This window comes from Neofelis nebulosa, chromosome 9, assembly GCF_028018385.1.
Source record: "Neofelis nebulosa isolate mNeoNeb1 chromosome 9, mNeoNeb1.pri, whole genome shotgun sequence".
NCBI classification, from domain to species: domain Eukaryota; kingdom Metazoa; phylum Chordata; class Mammalia; order Carnivora; family Felidae; genus Neofelis; species Neofelis nebulosa.
The window spans coordinates 110,305,694-110,323,322 of NC_080790.1; the positions used below are offsets into that span (position 1 = coordinate 110,305,694).

A 17,629-nucleotide genomic window follows, 5' to 3' on the forward strand; every position below is an offset into this window, starting at 1 on the left:
CTGGCATGATACTTTCCTAAGAAATCTTGGCCCAGTAAATGAATGGGGTAGAGAAACTTAAGGAGGTGAGAATGGGAATCTCAACAGGCCTAAACAAATGGGAGCAGATGCAGAGACAGGAACCTGTTGAGGTTTATGAGAGACCCCCTCTATTTGAATTGTTTTCATGCTCTGAGACAGGACCTGCTTTATAGGAGTGGTGTTGAGCCCCGAGAATGCAGCTCTGGGGTCACCAAGACAAAGAGATTCATTCTCAGTCGGGAGAGTATTTTTTCCAAGCCAGTTAACGGGGAGAAGTGGGAAGAGCCCTTGTAGGTCCTCAGAGTCCCATCACTGGGAATTAGGACAGTGGAAAGGCTGGCTAGAGGGCTGAAGGCTTCTGGAATGCTTATGTTTGTAACAGTCTTTTTTTTTTTTTTTTCTAGTGCCCTGGCCCTTTGCAGTGATAGCAGAAAGCCAGGGGGTTTTGTTCTGTTTAGGGACCTTCATTTGCCAGAGTTGAAAACTGAGAATATTAGTGGTCTTTGAGTTGACTCCTCTAGCATGTGGGTGAGCTGGTTTGCCAAGCTAGCTAATTCTGGAGTGGGCACAGTTTCCCATTCCATGCTGGTCCTTTAACCAGAAGATCCTGGTTCAGCCTGTTAGTAAATGCAGTTAATGCTACCCATTTGGATTCAGCCTCTAAAGGAAGACCAGAATCTTTTTGAAAGATCATTTGGAGTTGATTATAATGGTCGTGAACAGGTTGATCGGGCTTTTTTGTGAAGCCTGAATTTTGTTCCAATCAACAGTCTTAGGAAATCTACTGTAATTGCTCAATGGAGATTTCCAGTGAGTGTTCTAGCATCTTGCCAAAAGTTAGGGTTAATTCTCTGAATCCTTTAGGCTGTTCTTATGGGATTAGTTTCATCCCGTGTTAGGCCTGGTCCTCACCAACAAGCACATGGCCTGACTGATACAGATCTGAGAAAGCAGGGTGGTTAAGTTGGAGTAACTATGTTAAATTCTCCAGCAAACGTGGGTCCTGAGTCACTTTCGGAAACTCTTCAACTCTGGCTCGCAGTTTGGCCTTGGTCCAGGGAACATAAGTTTGGGGTTTATTCAGATCCAGAAGACTTAATTTTAAAGGAGCAGTTTTCTTAGATTCAGGAAAGAAGGGAGTGGGGAGAGGTTCAGAGAAAAAAGTTAAGTGAAGGTGGGGACTGAACACAAGACAGCTGCTGTACATCCTGAGACCTAGAAGACAGGAAGGGAAGAAAGAGGCCTCAGGAGCCCTTTCTTTCCTTTGTTTATCTCTGTTAGTCTAGAAATTGTATTTTGCAGAGAGGAAATTTTAGATTCCTTATAGCTTCAGAATTCCGAAGCTTCACAATCCCAAAGTAGGCATCCCATTCAGTTTTGACAATTTTAGAGCCATGGCTATCCAATTTACTTTTTTTTTTTTTTTTTTAGTGTTTGTTTATTTTTGAGAAAGAGACATACACAGTGTGTGAGCAGGGGAGGGTCAGAGAGAGAGGGAGACACAATTAGAAGCAGGCTCCAGGCTCCGGGCTATCAGCACAGAGCCCGACGTGGTGCTCAAACTCACAAACTGTGAGATCATGACCTGAGCCGAAGTCAGTCACTTAACTGACTGACTGAGCCACTCAGGCGGCGCTGTCCAATTTACTTTTGATGAAGAGTAAGTTTGGAGAGATGGCGAGTTCCCTGCAATGGCCATTGGAGTTTTAAACTACTGTGTGTGTGAAGAGGAACTGACCAGGGTGCCAGAAGAGGGGTCACCCTCAAAACATCTTGATGACTGGGATCCCACTTCTTAGCGGTTTATTTTGGTTTGTCTGTCTTTTCTAGAGCAGGAAAGAAAGATTCCTAAACGGTATGATCAGTCTGGTTCTAAAAGGAATCTGAGCAAAGGCCAGCTCTGTTCCGGTAGGCACAGCCCTGTTCGTGAGAAGTTGGGCCAAGGACTAGCAGTTTTATTAGGAATGGCCTAGTTCTTAAGAGGAGTTGGACCAAAGGCCAAACGAGTGTTCTTATAAAGGACCAAGCCTTAAAACAGATTCTGAATAATTCCTGGAGAGCTTAAAACACAAGAGTGGAGCTCAAAATCCAGCAGAAAAATTTTAGGGTGGGCAAGAAAGCAGTGAGCTCTGTGGGTATGGGTGCATATTTGCTCACTAGCCTTGGATTTGTTGGTGGTCTTCTGGATCCCATCAAATAATGTTAACCTTAAAAAGAAGTTATTTTAGGGGCACCTGTGTGGCTCGGTCGGTTAAGCATCCGACTGTTGATCTCAGTTCAGGTCATTATCTCACGGTTCGTGGGTTCAAGCCCTGTGTTGGGCTCTGCGCTGACAGCCTTGGGATTCTCTCCTTCTCTGTCTTCCCCTCCCCTGCTTTCTCTCTCTCTAAATATAAATAAATTTAAAAATCTTAAAAAAAAAGTTATTTTACCAACAAAAATGGGTTTATTTGGGAGTAACCAAGAATTACAACTCCTGGGCATTAAGCTATAACAAAGCCATAGGCAAGTCCAACAAAGAAGAAGGTTATCTTACGGAGAAGGAGAAAATTGGGAGGGGTTGTTTTGAACAAAGCCCATTGGAGGAGAATACTAATTCAGGCTAATGGTTTGCCATTGGCTGAGTTGCAAGGGTAGCCAGTTTCTTGTAGAGCTGCAGTCTATATCTTTCTCTGTCGAGGCCTGTCATTGATGATTCTTTCCTGTAGAGATTCTTCTGTTGGGGTCTGTGATGACAATTTCCTGTAATTGACCGATTGGTAGTGGCTTCCCTCTTCTAGTTTCCCTTAGTCTCTTCCCCACCCAACTTTAGTGAGGCTTCCCTTTATTAATTTTAAGAAGTGTGTAGTACAGTGCTTGGCACATATTGAATACTAGAGAAGTTTTTTTTTTTTTTTTTTTAAATTGAGATCTTATTCTAGGGAATATGGAGTTTAAAAGGAAAAAAACCCCAACTAAGTACAAAATTGCTTTTTCCAGATACTCTAAAATACCATCTCCCAACACATTTTGTGCAAATGGAGAGCCAATTTTGAAGGGATTGAAGGTGCAGCTTGTGCTTCTGCCTGGGGATGGGCTGGGGACTCCTAGATGCTCCTTAAGAATGAGGGAGCAACAGAGCAAGTTCTAGGATTGGGCAGAGCTGAATGAGAAGTAGATTCCATTCATGCAGAGTGCCTCCTGCTAGTTTTATTATTACTCTGTTTTTATTGATCATCTGTTTTTCTCTAGCTAGGTCTTGACTCTGCCAACCGGGATCCTCCCGTGGTTTCGAGCTTGGAATTCAGCACCAGGAAATGTAGCTCAGCGGCTTGAAACGGAAAGCATATGGACAGGTTCACGTCACGGCATTTAGGTGCGTCTGAAACCTAATCTTTTTCGTTCTGCATTTCATGATGCAGTTGTGCTCACGGCATTTAGGTGCGTCTGAAACCTAATCTTTTTCGTTCTGCATTTCATGATGCAGTTGTGCTGACAGCCCTTTAGTGTTAGAATTCATTTGTGCTTGACCTCGCCCTTTGTACATGTCGCCAAAGGTCTAAATGCAATCCTGGGAATAATTAATTGTTTGGTTAATGCTAATGATAAGGTAATGGGCTGTTGTAGGCCAAATTCCTTGTTAAGTAGATTAAAGTAGAAAATAGGCAAAGTCTTGCCATGTACAGGTAATGAAGTAAGTATTTTCTTTTTCCTTTACATGCTTTTGGCTTTTTTAAATCAGCAAACTTTTGAATACCTATTGCCTTTGAGGCTCCATGTCTGGGTCACAGGTCTGAACCCCGGGGGTAAAGAGATTGAAGACCTGTTCCTTCTTTTTCAAGCATTCTTCAATTTAAGTAGTGAGACTAAATAAGCACATTTACACTGCATTTCCTCCCATGCTCCTCTCCTGTCCCAAGGCTTGATGGGTATTTTGGTTATTTAAAATTTTTTGCTATTGCAAACAATATTGCAGTGAAATTTCTTGCACCTATTTCAGGGACAATACCCATAAGTAAATTTTTAACAGTAAAATTGTTGAGTACAGTGCTTACGAATTTTTACTTTTTTAATTTTGACAAATTGTCCCGTAGGGAAGCTACAAGAATTTATACTCCTAATAAACATTCTCGCAAACAGGTTGTCTTGTCAAAACTAAATGTATTCAGTATGGTGGGTATAGAAAGTTATGTCAGTGGTACTTTTATTTACTATTAATTTACAAACAGTGACATTCATTATTTAGGTATACATTTATAAGAGCTTTTATAAATGCTGAAAGGGAATCATTTCTTTTTAAAAAAAATTTATTTTCATTTTCTAATAGAAAGTCCATACTTGCTCTTAAAGGGAAATTCCAAGAATTTAGGAAGAGCCTTGGTCTCACCACCTAATGACACCACCGTGAACATTTGTGGATTTCTTCCACTTTTTGTTTTCTATGTGAAGTTGTTAGTTTTTTTTTTCTTTTTTTCTTTTTTTAATGTTTATTTTTGAGAGAGAGAGAGAGAGTGCAAGCGGGGAGGGGCAGAGAGAGAGGGAGACACAGAATCAAAGCAGGCTCCAGGCTCTGAGCCATCAGCACAGAGCCTGACTTGGGGCTCGAATTCACAAACTGTGAGATCATGACCTGAGCTGAAGTCGGATGCTTAACCAGCTGAGCCACTCAAGCGCCCCAAGTTGTTGTCTTAAGCTGTCATCAAATTGTATGTAATACGTTTTTTTTTTTTTTCCAATTTATATTTATTTAAATCCAAGTTAGTTAACATATAGTGTAATAATGGTTTCAGGAATAGAATTTAGTGATTTGTCACTTACATATAACACCCAGTGCTCATCCCAGCAAGTGCCCTCCTTAAGGCCCGTTGCCCGTTTAGCCCATCCCCCTCACCTAACACCCCTCCAGTAACCCTCAGTTTGTTGTCTGTATTTAAGAATCTCTTAGGGTTAGCCTCCCTCTCTGTTCTTATGTTTCCTTCCCTTCCCCTATGTTCATCTGTTGTTTCCTAAATTCCACATATGAATGAAATCATATGATGTTTGCCTTTCTCTGACTGACTTGTTTTGCTTAGCGTAATACACTCTAGTTCCATCGGCATTGTTGCAAATGGCAAGATTTCATTCTTTTTCATCACCAAGTAGTATTCTATTGTATATGTATACCACATTTTCTTTATCCATTCGTCAGTTGATGGGCATTGGGGCTCTTTCCATAGTTTGGCTATTGTTGATAGTGCTGCTATAAACATTGGGGTGCATGTGCCCGTTCGAATCAGCGTTTTTGTATCCTTTGGATAAATACCTAGTAGTGCAATTGCTGGGTTGTAGGCTAGTTTTATTTTTAATTTTTTGAGGAACCTCCTTACTGTTTTCCAGAGTGGCTGCACCAGTTTGCATTGCCAACAGTGCAAGAGGGTTCCCTTTTCTCCACATCCTTGTCAACACCTGTTGTTTCCTGAGTTGTTCATTTTAGCCATTCTGACAGGTGTGAGGTGGTATCTCATCGTGGTTTTAATTTGTATCTCCCTGATGATCAGTGATGTTGAGCATCTTTTCATGTGTCTGTTAGCCATCTGGATGTCTTCTTTGAATAAAGTGTCTGTTCATGTTTTTTGCCCATTTCTTCACTAAATTATTTGTATTTTGGGTGTTGAGTTTGGTAAGTTCTTTTTAGATTTTGGATAGTAACCCTTTATCCTATATGTCATTTGCAAATGTCTTCTCCCATTCAGTAGGTTGCCTTCTAATTTTGTTGATTGTTTCCTTTGCTGTGCAGAAGGCTTTTATCTTTAATTTTTTTTCCACATTATTTTTGAGAGAGAAAGAGAGAGCAAGCGTGAGTAGGGGAGGGGCAGAGAGAGAGAGAGAGGGAGACACAGAATCCAAAGCAGCTCCAGGCTTTGAGCTGTCAGTACAGATCCTGAGGCGGGGCTCAAACCCACAAGCTGTGAGATCATGAACTGAGCCAAAGTTGGACGCTGAACCGACTGACCCACGCAGGCGCCTCTAGAAGCCTTTTATCTTGAAGTGCCAGTAGTTCATTATTGCTTTTGTTCTCTTGCCTCTGGAGAAATGTGTAGTAAGAAATTGCTGCGGCCAAGGTCGAAGAGATTGTTGCCTGTTTTCTCCTCTAGAGTTTTGATGGTTTCCTGTCTTACATTTAGGTCTTTCATCCATTTTGAATTTATTTTTGTGTATGGTTAAGAAAGTGGTCCAGTTTCATTCTTCTGCATGGTGCCGTCCAGTTTTCTCAGCACCATTTGCTGAAGAGATTGTTTTTTTTCCGTTGGATAGTCTTTCCTGCTTTGTTGAAGATTGGTTGGTTATATATTTGTGGGTTCATTTCTGGGTTTTCTCTTCTGTTCCATTGGTCTTTTTTTTTTTTTTTTAATAATTTTTTAAAAGTTTATATGTTTTGAGAGACAGCATGAGTGAGGAGGCAGCAAGAGAGAGGAAGACAGAGAATCCCAAGCAGGTTCTGCACTGTCAGTGCAGAGGCCAATGTGGGGCTTGAACCCATGAAACTGTGAGATCATGACCTGAGCTGAACCCAAGAGTCGGACACTTAACCAGCTGAGCCACTCAGGTGCCCCTCTACATGTCTGTTTTTGTGCCAGTACCATACTGTCTTGATGATTACAGCTTTTATAGCTTGAAGTCTGGAATTGTGATGCCTCTAGTTTTGGTTTTCATTTTCAACATTATTTTGGCTCTTTGGGGCCTTTTTATACTACTTTCTTAAAAGTAATATTTATTACCACAAGGGAGGTGAGGTGAATATCTCTGGGAATACCTGCAGAATACATGGTCTCCCAGCTCTCAGAGTTTCTGTTAACCATCTTTATATTTCAATTCACACATCTCTTTCTCTGCTCTGTTTGTGCACAGAGCTTTTTTCTCAAATCTCTCGTCTTTGGTGGGCACTTGTCAGATGTACATGCCACCCCCAGCTCAAATTTAGCATGTCCAGACCTCGTTCGTTACTTGCCTTGTCGAGCCCATTTCCTTACTTATTTAAAGGAGACAGACAAACTTGTTCTTTTTCTAGAGGTCCTCTTTGACACCCGATCTTTGATTTTTTTTTTTTTCCTCTTTTAAATCACTCTATCCGTCCCTTTTTGTCATCCCTTTTGTCACCCCAGTTGCCAAGATCCTTATACTTGGATTAACACAGTAGCTTCTTGACCTTCCATCTTGAGATTTTTCCAGTGGTGGACTCTCTCTCCTCACCTGCCCAGAAACTGATGTCTCATTAAAACCATGTTGCATTTACATTGGACTTTTGAGACTCCTTTGACCCTGCAAGTTGTTTTCGTCCTCCACCTCCCATTGTGAGCTGTGGTTAAGCTGTTTTCATGGCCTTGAGACTTGCAGTACTCCTGCCTGCCTTGGTCTCCAAGGTGGCCTTCCACTCAGGACTTTCCTGCTAACCCCAAATCCCATTTCCACAAATTCATTTCTGACCATTTCAGGCTCTATTGAGCTGTTTTCTCTGAGTGCTCATGCACAGTTTGGGAAATATCTATCATGTCTCTATGATTGACTCGTTGTCCCAATCTGTCCACTGAGATGGCAGATGGCTTCACATATAATCCATTTCCATCTCAGTGCTGAGACTTTTGGCAGTTCAAGAAACTAGCCAAATGGTTGATTTATCCTTTTCTTTTTCAGTACAGATCCTAAATATTCAGTTTACTAAACTGAGAAAAGAGAAGGTTTGCTAGTTAGTACCTTTCATCTTTGTTCTCAAGAGCATACACTTGTCTGGGCATTCATAGCCAAGAACACCAGCTCTGCCCAGCACCTGGAGCCTGCAGACCCCATACCCAGTTCTGCTTCAGGCACGTTTTAGAAGTTGATCCATAGATGTGGAAGGACTCGGATAGAAACTGGATTAAAAACTTTCAGCCGTGAGGAGAAATCTCTGTTTTATTAGTGGGTGATTTCTGAGAGTCTCTGTCTGGTAATTTTGGTTTACAGACTGTGTGCTATTGACGTCAATGTCCCACTTTCTCGTAACTAAACATGTTATATAAAATGCTGCATTGTTTATAGTTTGATCGGTAGCAACAAGAGAATTAAATATTTACTGGGAAAAGTGGGTACTTTCAAAAACCTATGTAAACACTGATGATGATCACAGAGCTTGCATAAGAAGGTAAGGAAGTAAGATGGTTTCTATGAAACCGTTACTATGAAGGGGTTCCAAGCGCATTAGAACAGCTCTGGCCTTTTCAGTGGGCTTTGTTTTAAAATCAATGTGTTAGTGTTGGATTACTACCAGCTGTTGATAAATTGCCTAAGTCCTTTGCTGCCTTTCTGTTTGGTATGGAAAAATCTCATCAATAACTTTGTCCCATTCCTTTTAATGATAATTTTTTTTCATACATGTATTTTATTTTAGTTTTGCCATACAAAACTAGAACTTGGCAATTCAATAGTTACAAAGCCCCTCTGGATTTGAGCCCCATGGATAGATCCTGTTAGCTTTATTTAGGTTTCTTGTGCTGGTTCTGAGCTTCTAGGGGAGAGCCCCCAGGTCCCCTTATGACCTTTTAGCTCCTGCTTGTTGTTAGCATGTGGATTTCTGCTTTCGCCTTTCTCACATCTGGCTCCCTCCCTCCTTCTGGTGCTGTGAGTGTGAGAAATTAGGTTATGGCACCTGCTCCCCTCCATCAGAGGGCAGGCTACAGAACCGGTGGTGGAGCATAGTACTACAGCGTTCTGATGTTTGGGCTAAGATACGTGGCCTTGCCTGTGTTGTGTGCATGTGTGCTTGTAAAATCAGTATCACAACATACTCTCTGGATGGAAGTCTCATCATGATTACCATGGTTGTGTACTCTGCAGTAACTTTTTTCTCTTTTCCTGGTATCCACTTTCTTTAGACCGGTACTGTTCGATACAATTATAATGGGAGTCACATATGTGATTTTTCTAGTAGCTTTAGTAAACAAAGTAAAAAGACATAGGTAATACTAATTTTAGTAATAGGTTTTATAACCTAATATATGAAAAAATTATCGTTTCACATAATATAAAATTATTAGTAAGATGTGCTTTTTTTCCCCATAGTAAGTCTTTGGAGTTTGATGTGTATTTTATACTTAACAGCACATCTCAGTTGGGCTGCCCACGGTTCAAGTGCTTAGTAGTCCCATGGGGCTGGTGCTCTTGGGTTGGGTGGCTCAAGGCCCACATTGTTTTTATGTTAGTGTTTTCAACTTTTAAGCTTTTGGATTTTTGGGTATTTCATAACAACCACTTGTATTTACGGGCTGTGTAATAGCATATACTCATCATCAAACGATGCTTTTTTCAGCTTCCCTTTCTCATTTTTTTCCCTGTCAAATTGAGAGGTTTCCCATTGCCTGGAAAATGGTTCTGAACCGGTTCAATTAATTTGCTTGATAAGGCAGTATTTTCTAGATGTTATTTCATTTATTCCCTGGCTTGAGAAGAAAAAAAAATTTTTTTTAATGTATTTAAAATTTACATATATGTATACAGATTTTTTAAACTAGTTTTCTCTTTTTCCCAAGAATCACAAATGTTTTATAGCTTATGATTTTAGATATAATATTAGATTATGATTTTAATAAGTTAATGTTTATGCTTATATACATAAAAATATTAAATATAAATTTTGCATTATATATAAACGTAATTTTAGGTTATAATACATTGAAGTTTAGGGTCCAATGAATAGTTCTCATTTCTTTTTTTAAATTTTTAAATTTTTTAAGTTTGTTTATTTCTTTATTTTGAGAGAGAGAGAGCATGAGCAGAAGAGGGGCAGAGAGAATTTCTGCACTCACAGTGAGGAGCCCCCATGTGGGGCTTGAACCCACCAACTGTGAGATCATGACCTGAGTGGAAATCAAGAGTTGGATGCTCAACAGACTGAGCCACCCTGGCATCCCTCTTCTTTTTTTTTTTTTTTTTTTTTTTTTTTTTTTTTTTTTTTTAAATTTTTTAATTTTAATTCCAGTGTAGTTACCATATAGTGTTATATTAGTTTCAGGTGTATAGCATAGTGGTTCAATAATTCTGTTCATTACTCAGTGCTCCCCTTTTTTAGGGTCCAGTGAATATTTCTCATTTCTTTTAAAATGAAGAATTTTACCTAGAAACATGTGAAGAAGTGCAGTACAGTACTGTCTTTAGATGACAACAGCCTTTGGAAGTAGCTGAAGAGAATACAGGGCTGTGAGGAAATACAGGAAAATCAGGAGTCCTCCACTCTGAAAGTTTGCAGAAGGTTGGAGTGCCTCCCTTCTGACCACACCTTTTGGTTTCTTTAGTTACTCAGCTGCTGTCAATAAGTCCTTGGAAATGAGGGGCTAAGCATCTCGTTACAAGGATTTGAGTGCCTTAATTTCACCTAGTTTGTCTTGCCTGCATATTTATTTTAGTACTGTCCTTAGGCAGTGATTTAAGGTTTAAAAATGAAAATAGGGGTTCCTGGCTGGCTTCGTCGATAGAGCATATGATTCTTGATCTTGGGGTTGTTGAGTTCGATCACCACGTTAACTGTAGAGATTACTTTAAAAAACGAAATCTTTAAAATGATACACACACTGTAGAAAAAGCAAAAATCAAAAAAGAGCAAAAAGTCATCCTGTCATCTGGAGGTAATCACAAAATCACCAAACACTGGTGTTTTTCCTGTTTTCCATGTATGTATGTACACACTGTAATGGAAGTGTTCAGTGTGTTTTGTAACCCGCCTTTTCCTCCTTTCAGGGACACGCTCAACACATTATCTTTCATGTCAGTGGGTACTTCTGTTACCAAAATTTTAAGCCCCCACAATATTCTAAGAATGTATCCATAATTTAACCAACCAGTTTAGACATTAGTATTTTCCCCTCCAGTTCTGGATTGTTCTGTGTACTCTTTTAGGTGAACGTTCTCATAATGAAAAATTGAGCCTATTTTAATTATTTTGTTAAATTCCTTATGAATAGAATTATTGGGTCAAAGGCTGTGTGTATTTTTAGAGCTTTTGATGTTGTTAAATGACCATCTAGAAATGTTAAGCCAATTATTATTCCCACCAGCAGTTAATGCAAGTGCCTGCCTATTGAAGGGATGTTAAGCAATTATTCAGTAGTGTTAGGATTTTTTGAATGATTTACAAGCAGTAGATTCTGATTTTATGTATGCTGTTTTATATTTCCATATTTTTTATAAGAAAGCTTATACATGATTATATTCCTGTCAGCAATACAGTGAGAATCACATTAAATGAAAAAATAAAAAGCAAATTTTGACAGTATTTGGAATTCTTACAGTCAAGCAGACTACTTTTAAAAAATTTTTATTTTATTTATGTTTTTTTTTTTTTTTTTTTTTTTTTTTTTGAGAGAGAGAGGGTGAGAGTGAGTGAGGAGGGGACAGAGGGAAGGAGCGGGGGGAGAGAATCCCAAGCAGGATCCACACTGTTAGCACAGAGCCTGTTGGGGGGCTCAGACTCACACACCATGAGATCATGACCTGAGCTGAAATCAAGAGTTAGACTCTTGGGGCGCCTGGGTGGCTCAGTCGGTTGAGTGTCTGACTTCAGCTCAGGTCATGATCTCACGGCTTGTGGGTTCGGGCCCCGCGTTGGGCTCTGTGCTGACAGCTCGGACCCTGGAGCCTGCTTCAGATTCTGTGTCTCCCTCTCTCTCTGCGCCCCCACCCCCCACTCGTGCTCTGTCTCTCTCTCTCTCTCAAAAATAAATAAACATTAAAAAAATAAATTAAAAAAAAAAAAGAGACTCTTAAGTGACTGAGCCGCCCAGGTGCCCCCAAGCAGACTATTTTTAAGTATGTGTGGTTAAGGTGTTCTGAAGCCCAGTTTACCAGAGAACCAGAAGCCTTCCTGACTCAGGTGGCTCTCTGGATAAATTTTAGATGTATCCTTTATTCTCTGAAGTTGTATTTTTTGTTAGCCAAAGCTTAGGAACCAAGTAGATTAAGAAAAATGTGGATTTCTCATTGAGTGAGCCCAAGAAGAGCGTACATTTGAATGACGAGGGATACTTGGTATGAATTGTGGTTGTTGCTTTGGAGGGGATGGCAAAGCAAAGTGTGTGATTTGATTTTGATTTTGAGGTGTCTGGGAAGGATTTTCTGAGGAATTGGTGATTTTACCAGAGATCTCAAATGTGAATAGGAATTCCCTGGATGTGCCCTCCTTCCAGATGGAGAGAACAGCGGACGGTGACCTCCAGCCTTCATCTTTACAAAGCCTGCCATTTTCAAGGCCACACCAGTCTGTGGCCCCGCCCTCCCCTTACCGTTGCCATCTACCAACTTCTTAACTGTTCCTGATGTTCCTTGAGAATGTTGCCTCCTGGCTTGCTCCTTTTCTTTCTGCTGTGTCTTCTAACATTGTCTCTGTGTTGTTGGCTCCTCCCGCCTCCAATCCAAACCTCACCCTCCCTTCACAGGATCTTTTTTGGAACTTTTATTTCCAGTTACTTCCGCTTTCCTGGGCCTTGTCCTCTCCCAGATGACACGTGTGGAAGGAATCTTGAGCTCGAGAGCGTCTTCTCTGCACACATCCTGTCCTTCCCTAGGTCTCTCTCATTCTCATCTCCTAGTTCTTGATCCTCAGGCACTCCGGTGCTCTCTGGCTTCCACTTCCCTTCCTCACCCTTTTTACCTGCTGCGGACTCCTCAGGGACTCATGTGACTGTCCTCTTGCTGACATCTCGGTTTCCTCACTGAATTGTCTGGGTGACTTCCCAGCCTTCCTCGGTGGCACAGTCCTGCTGTTGTAACTTCTCTGTGTTGTTGTTTTGTTTTGTTTTGTTTTGTCCGTCATGCTCTGCTGGAGAGAAAACAGGTATCAGAGTGACTTTTTCTATCACCCATGTCCAAGTTCTGGGCTCAGCCAGACCCTTGACTGTTGTTGTTCCTTATGTCATCTGTTCACTCCTCTAGTTTCATCCTCCACCTGTCCTCTCCACCAGGACTTCTGCTTCTTAGTTCATTAAGAAGTCCTCAGATAAATGATCCCCTCAGCTTCCTGCCCTCCTACCTCCTCGAGTATTGAGAAATAGTAACTATCTGAATACATCTCTGCCCACTTTATTCCATTTCCAGAGGAAATGAGGCAATCCCACTGATGGTCTGTGTGGAGCTGTTGTAACAGATTCTAAGTTTTCCTGCTGTGGTCACAGGAGAACTGCTTCCTGTTCCCTGGTTTATGGGGATAGGTTTGTGTTTTCACAGAAGGTAGGGTCTTAGAAGTGGCGTGACCCTTGGAGAGGAGCAGGTTAAATGACCTCTTGAGATGATGGAGCTCAAATGTGGCCCAGTCAGGAGTCTGGAATCTCCATTGCCTCTTCAGTGGCCTTGCCTGATTGTAAATGAAAATCCCCCTAAGGGGGAGGTGGGATTGGAGGTGATGAGGACATCAGATGTGTTTGTAATTAAAGAAAAATAGATAATGGATATACATGGAACAAAATTTAAGAGGTACTGAGGACAGTCAAGGAAATTAAGTCTCCCTCCTTGTCTGATTGCCTCTCCCTTCTCAGCAGGCAACTACTTGTACCAGTTTTTATGCGTCTGTTTTGTGTATCCTTTAAGAGTTTGCTTTTTAGTTGTGAAATTTCAAATGTAAAAAAAAATCAAAGAATGAACACTCATATGCCAGATACTCAGATTTAATAAATCTAAACATGCTGTTTTTGCTTTAGGCCTTCCTTCCTTTCTTCCTTCCTTTTAAAGAAAATAAAACATTTTAGATACTCTGTATTCTTTACTGGTGTCCTCTCCTTCCCTTCTCTCCCAGAGGTAACCCTGCATTGATATTTTCACTTTTTTTTTTTTTTTTTTTTCCAACATTTTTAAATTTATTTTTGGGACAGAGAGAGACAGAGCATGGACGGGGGAGGGGCAGAGAGAGAGGGAGACACAGAATCGGAAACAGGCTCCAGGCTCCGAGCCATCAGCCCAGAGCCCGACGCGGGGCTCGAACTCACGGACCGCGAGATCGTGACCTGGCTGAAGTCGGACGCTTAACCGACTGCGCCACCCAGGCGCCCCGATATTTTCACTTTTGAATTACATGTTTATATACCCATAAACCCACATCACATACAGTATTGACTACATGATTTAAAACCTTAAGTAAGCGATCTCATGTGATACGTGTTCTGTAGTCTGCTCATTCAGGAATGTTTTCAAGGCATGCTGACCTGAGTAGCTAGATAGAGTTCATTTTAACTTCTCTTTTTAAATTCTGTTTAAGTAGCAGAACTTAACTTTTATATTCTGTTGATGTATTGGTTATGTACTGTTAAAAACAGGGTCAAGATGCTGAGAAGTGACATTGCCGGATCATAGTGCACACACCTCTTCAACCTGCTAGCTGCCACCAAATTGTTTTGCCAAGTGTTTGAACCAATTTACATTTCTGGCAAGAGAGTGGGAAAATTCCTGTTTATCCCCAGTCTTCCCAACAGTTGGTATTATTAAACTCTTTTGTACTGGCCTTATCTGATGGGTGTGGGATGACCTCTCATTAGCAGGGATATGCCACATTGGTTTATCCATTCACTGGCTAAAGGTGAATGATTCCAGGTTTGGGCTACCATAAATAAAGCCATCATAAACATTTATGTGCACGTTTTGGATCGAGCAGAAGTTTACATTTACATAATGAACAGGAGTAACATTACTGGGTCATAGGGTAAATGTGTCTTTTAACCTTATAAGGAATGGCCAAACTTTTTCCAAAGTGGTTGTGCCATTTTATGTACTGACCAGGACAGTATGGGAGTCCCAAATGCTCTGTGTCCTGATCAGAACTTGGTGTATCGTCTCAGCAGTTTTCATTTTTGTTTTCTCCGTTCTGATAAGTGTGTCCTATATTTTTTTAACCCAAATAATTAAATTGTAAAAACTGGCTATTTTAAAATGACTTAAAGTAATTGATTTTTGCCCTTCTTGCTCTTTGGCACCCCCCCCCCCCCCCCCCCGCCCCCTGCATTCAAAATCCGAGCGTTGTGTTAGGAGAACCCAACAGTGATAAGAGGTGGTAGGGTGGAGTGGAGCATTTGCAGGCTGCTGATAGGAAATTTGGTCAGGGTAGTTTTCTTGCTGCTTTCAGCGAAGTTCTCTTAAGTTATGGACTCTTTGATTTACCGGCTGGACTTTTTAGTTTTATTTCTGGAAAATATATGTATTAAAACTTTACAGTGAAGAGCGTGGAGTCCCTATTTTAATGACCTCACCCACCTACTTGTGATTTTTTCCCTTTCTCCAGGCGTTGAATAAGATTTGAGAATGCTTGTTCCATTACAAAAAACGGAAGTGCAGAAACCACAGAGGTAGGTCAACACCCTTCTTTTATAGAGCAAAACACGTGAGGCCCACTAGTTAATGACTCTCCTGCACATATGCCACTGTGCTTAGTCTGCAGTGTGGGCTTCTGGACTCCCAGTGAAGTGCTTTCTCCTGCTAATCCTTGTGTTCTGCATGGTGCTGACTAGGCCGTGCTGTGATGTGAATCTTGGGTTTGGAGGATGCAGTCTTTATAATGGATTTACTTTGAGAGCCGGAGAAACTTGATTTTACTTTCAGTGCTGGAGTTCTGGCATGTGCTGTCAGTACACATTCTGAGTCATGCTTTGAGACCATGAACAAGTAGCCTTTAAATGTCAGAGCAAGCCAAGCCCGTTTGTTGAAGTCTTTGATAGTCAAGGTGAACAGTCAATTTACTCATCTCACCCAGATGTTTACCCTTGATCATGAAGCTACCGTTTGAAGGAAAATAACATTCATCTAGGTTTGAAATGTGTACTGATCCATTTCCTTTTGAAAATTTAGTAACTGGGGTTAATTGTAAAATGTGTTGTTTTGCCACAACAACACATTGTGTCTGTGCCTACATTTTTTTTTTTTTTTAAAGAGTATAGTTTTGGTAATTCTGATATTACCACATATGAAATAGAAGCTTTTTTTCTGTCACGTAACCTGGCTCCTTTTTTTCTTATTGCTTCACCGTTGCTAGCATACTGACTTAGTAACATGGCTCAAGATGGTTCTTGCGGCTAGCGGGAAGGAGAGGACGTACTTCCATGCACATCCCATTGGCCAGAACATAGTCCTGTGGTCACATCTAGCTGCAGGGGAAGCCGGGAGATGTTGCCTGAATTTTGTTGGTTGTGTCCCCAGCTTAAAATCAAGGGGTTTTGAAATAATAAATTGAGTGAGAGAGGACTCTTGTTGGAGACGCCTGGTGGTCTCTGACACTTCTGATGAAATACAGACATTGCACATAGAACAATGCATAGTTGGAAGTAAGTTGTATATAAAATGTATTTTAATTCTGTTTAGCTTTCTGTATGTTTGAAATTTTCCGGAAGTTTATTGAGGCCGTTTTGTATTTTCCAATTTACTTTACCAAGTGCCAGTTGAATGTTGTAACACTAGGGGGTGCTGTAAGTCAGTGCCTTTGCTCTTCGTGTTTCCAGAATTATTTCCCCACCCCAAGTTGGCTCATTACAGAATCAGAGTAGTTTCTGTCCAGTTGATAATCCTAAACTTTCTCTGTTGTTTTACTCCATTTTTCAACATTAAAATGTCAGTATATAACATTTATTTGGAAAAGCAGAAATAACCACCCAGATATAAGGATGTTTTCTCAAAACAGTTCAGATTTTGTCCTTAAAAGGAAAACATAAACCAGAGATTACATTAATCAAATATTTTCAAATGCATAATGATTTCTGAAGAGTTCAACATTTTTTTCAGTATTTGTTTTAAGGTTAGCCTTTTAGTTGCTTTGCATATTTTTTTGGTCCTAGATTTACTACACTTACAGGCACTAAGATTTGAACTACTTCTGATTTGTCCCTTAATAATGGGAGGGACATAAAACTTAAAAAATCAGGGGAATGTAAAGAAGAAATACTCAGAATCTTGCTTTACAGAATCGACTAAAGTAATCGTTGTATTGCCACCTCCTTTGCTAGTAAGTATACTTGTGCGTGCATGTATATGATACTTTACAAGGTGAGTAAATCATGAGTTAATGCTAGTGTTTGGGATGTTTTTTCTGTGTTCATTTTTTAAACCAATTTTATTTTTTATTTTTATTTTGAGAGGGGGGAGAGGGAGCGCATGCGCAGAAACAGAGAAGGGTCAGGGAGAGAGAGAGTCTTAAGTAGGCTCCTTGCTTTCAGTGCAGAGCCTGACATGGGGCTCAATCTCAAAAACCATGAGATCATGACCTGAGCCAACATCCAGAGTCAGATGCTTAGCTTAACCTACTGAGCCACCCAGGAGCCCATTCTGTGTTTATTTTGTAATGACCTACCTTTCTGAAGTATTTTATTCTAGGTTTTTAAACTCATTTTCTGAGTTAGACTCATTACCTATAAATCATTACTTTGTCTTTCCATTTCTAGTATTAGAACTTTTTTTTTTAAGTTTATTATTATGAGAGAGTGCACAAGCGCACAAGAGTTGGGAGAGGGCAGAGGGGGAGAGAGAGAATCCCAAGCAGGCTCCATGCTGTCAGCCAGAGCCCAACTGGGGGAGGGGGAGTTCGATCTCACAAACTGTGAGATTGTGACCTGAGCCAAACTCAAGAGTAGGACGCTTAACCTACTGAGCCACCCCG

General features: G+C 40.6%; 1 protein-coding gene across 8 annotated transcripts in view; it reads left to right on the forward strand.

Annotated features, from left to right (window-relative positions):
* Positions 1–17,629, forward strand: part of SLC23A2 (solute carrier family 23 member 2) — a 134,417-nt gene that overhangs the window by 23,656 nt on the left and 93,132 nt on the right. For 3 of the 8 annotated variants that reach the window (XM_058684964.1, XM_058684972.1, XM_058684973.1), the window contains exons 2-3: positions 3,253–3,376; positions 15,269–15,332. The gene's annotated coding sequence lies outside the window, so the exon portion shown is untranslated. Of the gene's footprint in view, positions 1–3,252; positions 3,377–14,309; positions 14,469–15,268; positions 15,333–17,629 lie in introns of all 8 variants that reach the window. The other 5 variants (XM_058684966.1, XM_058684967.1, XM_058684965.1 and 2 more) reach the window with 5 other exon arrangements.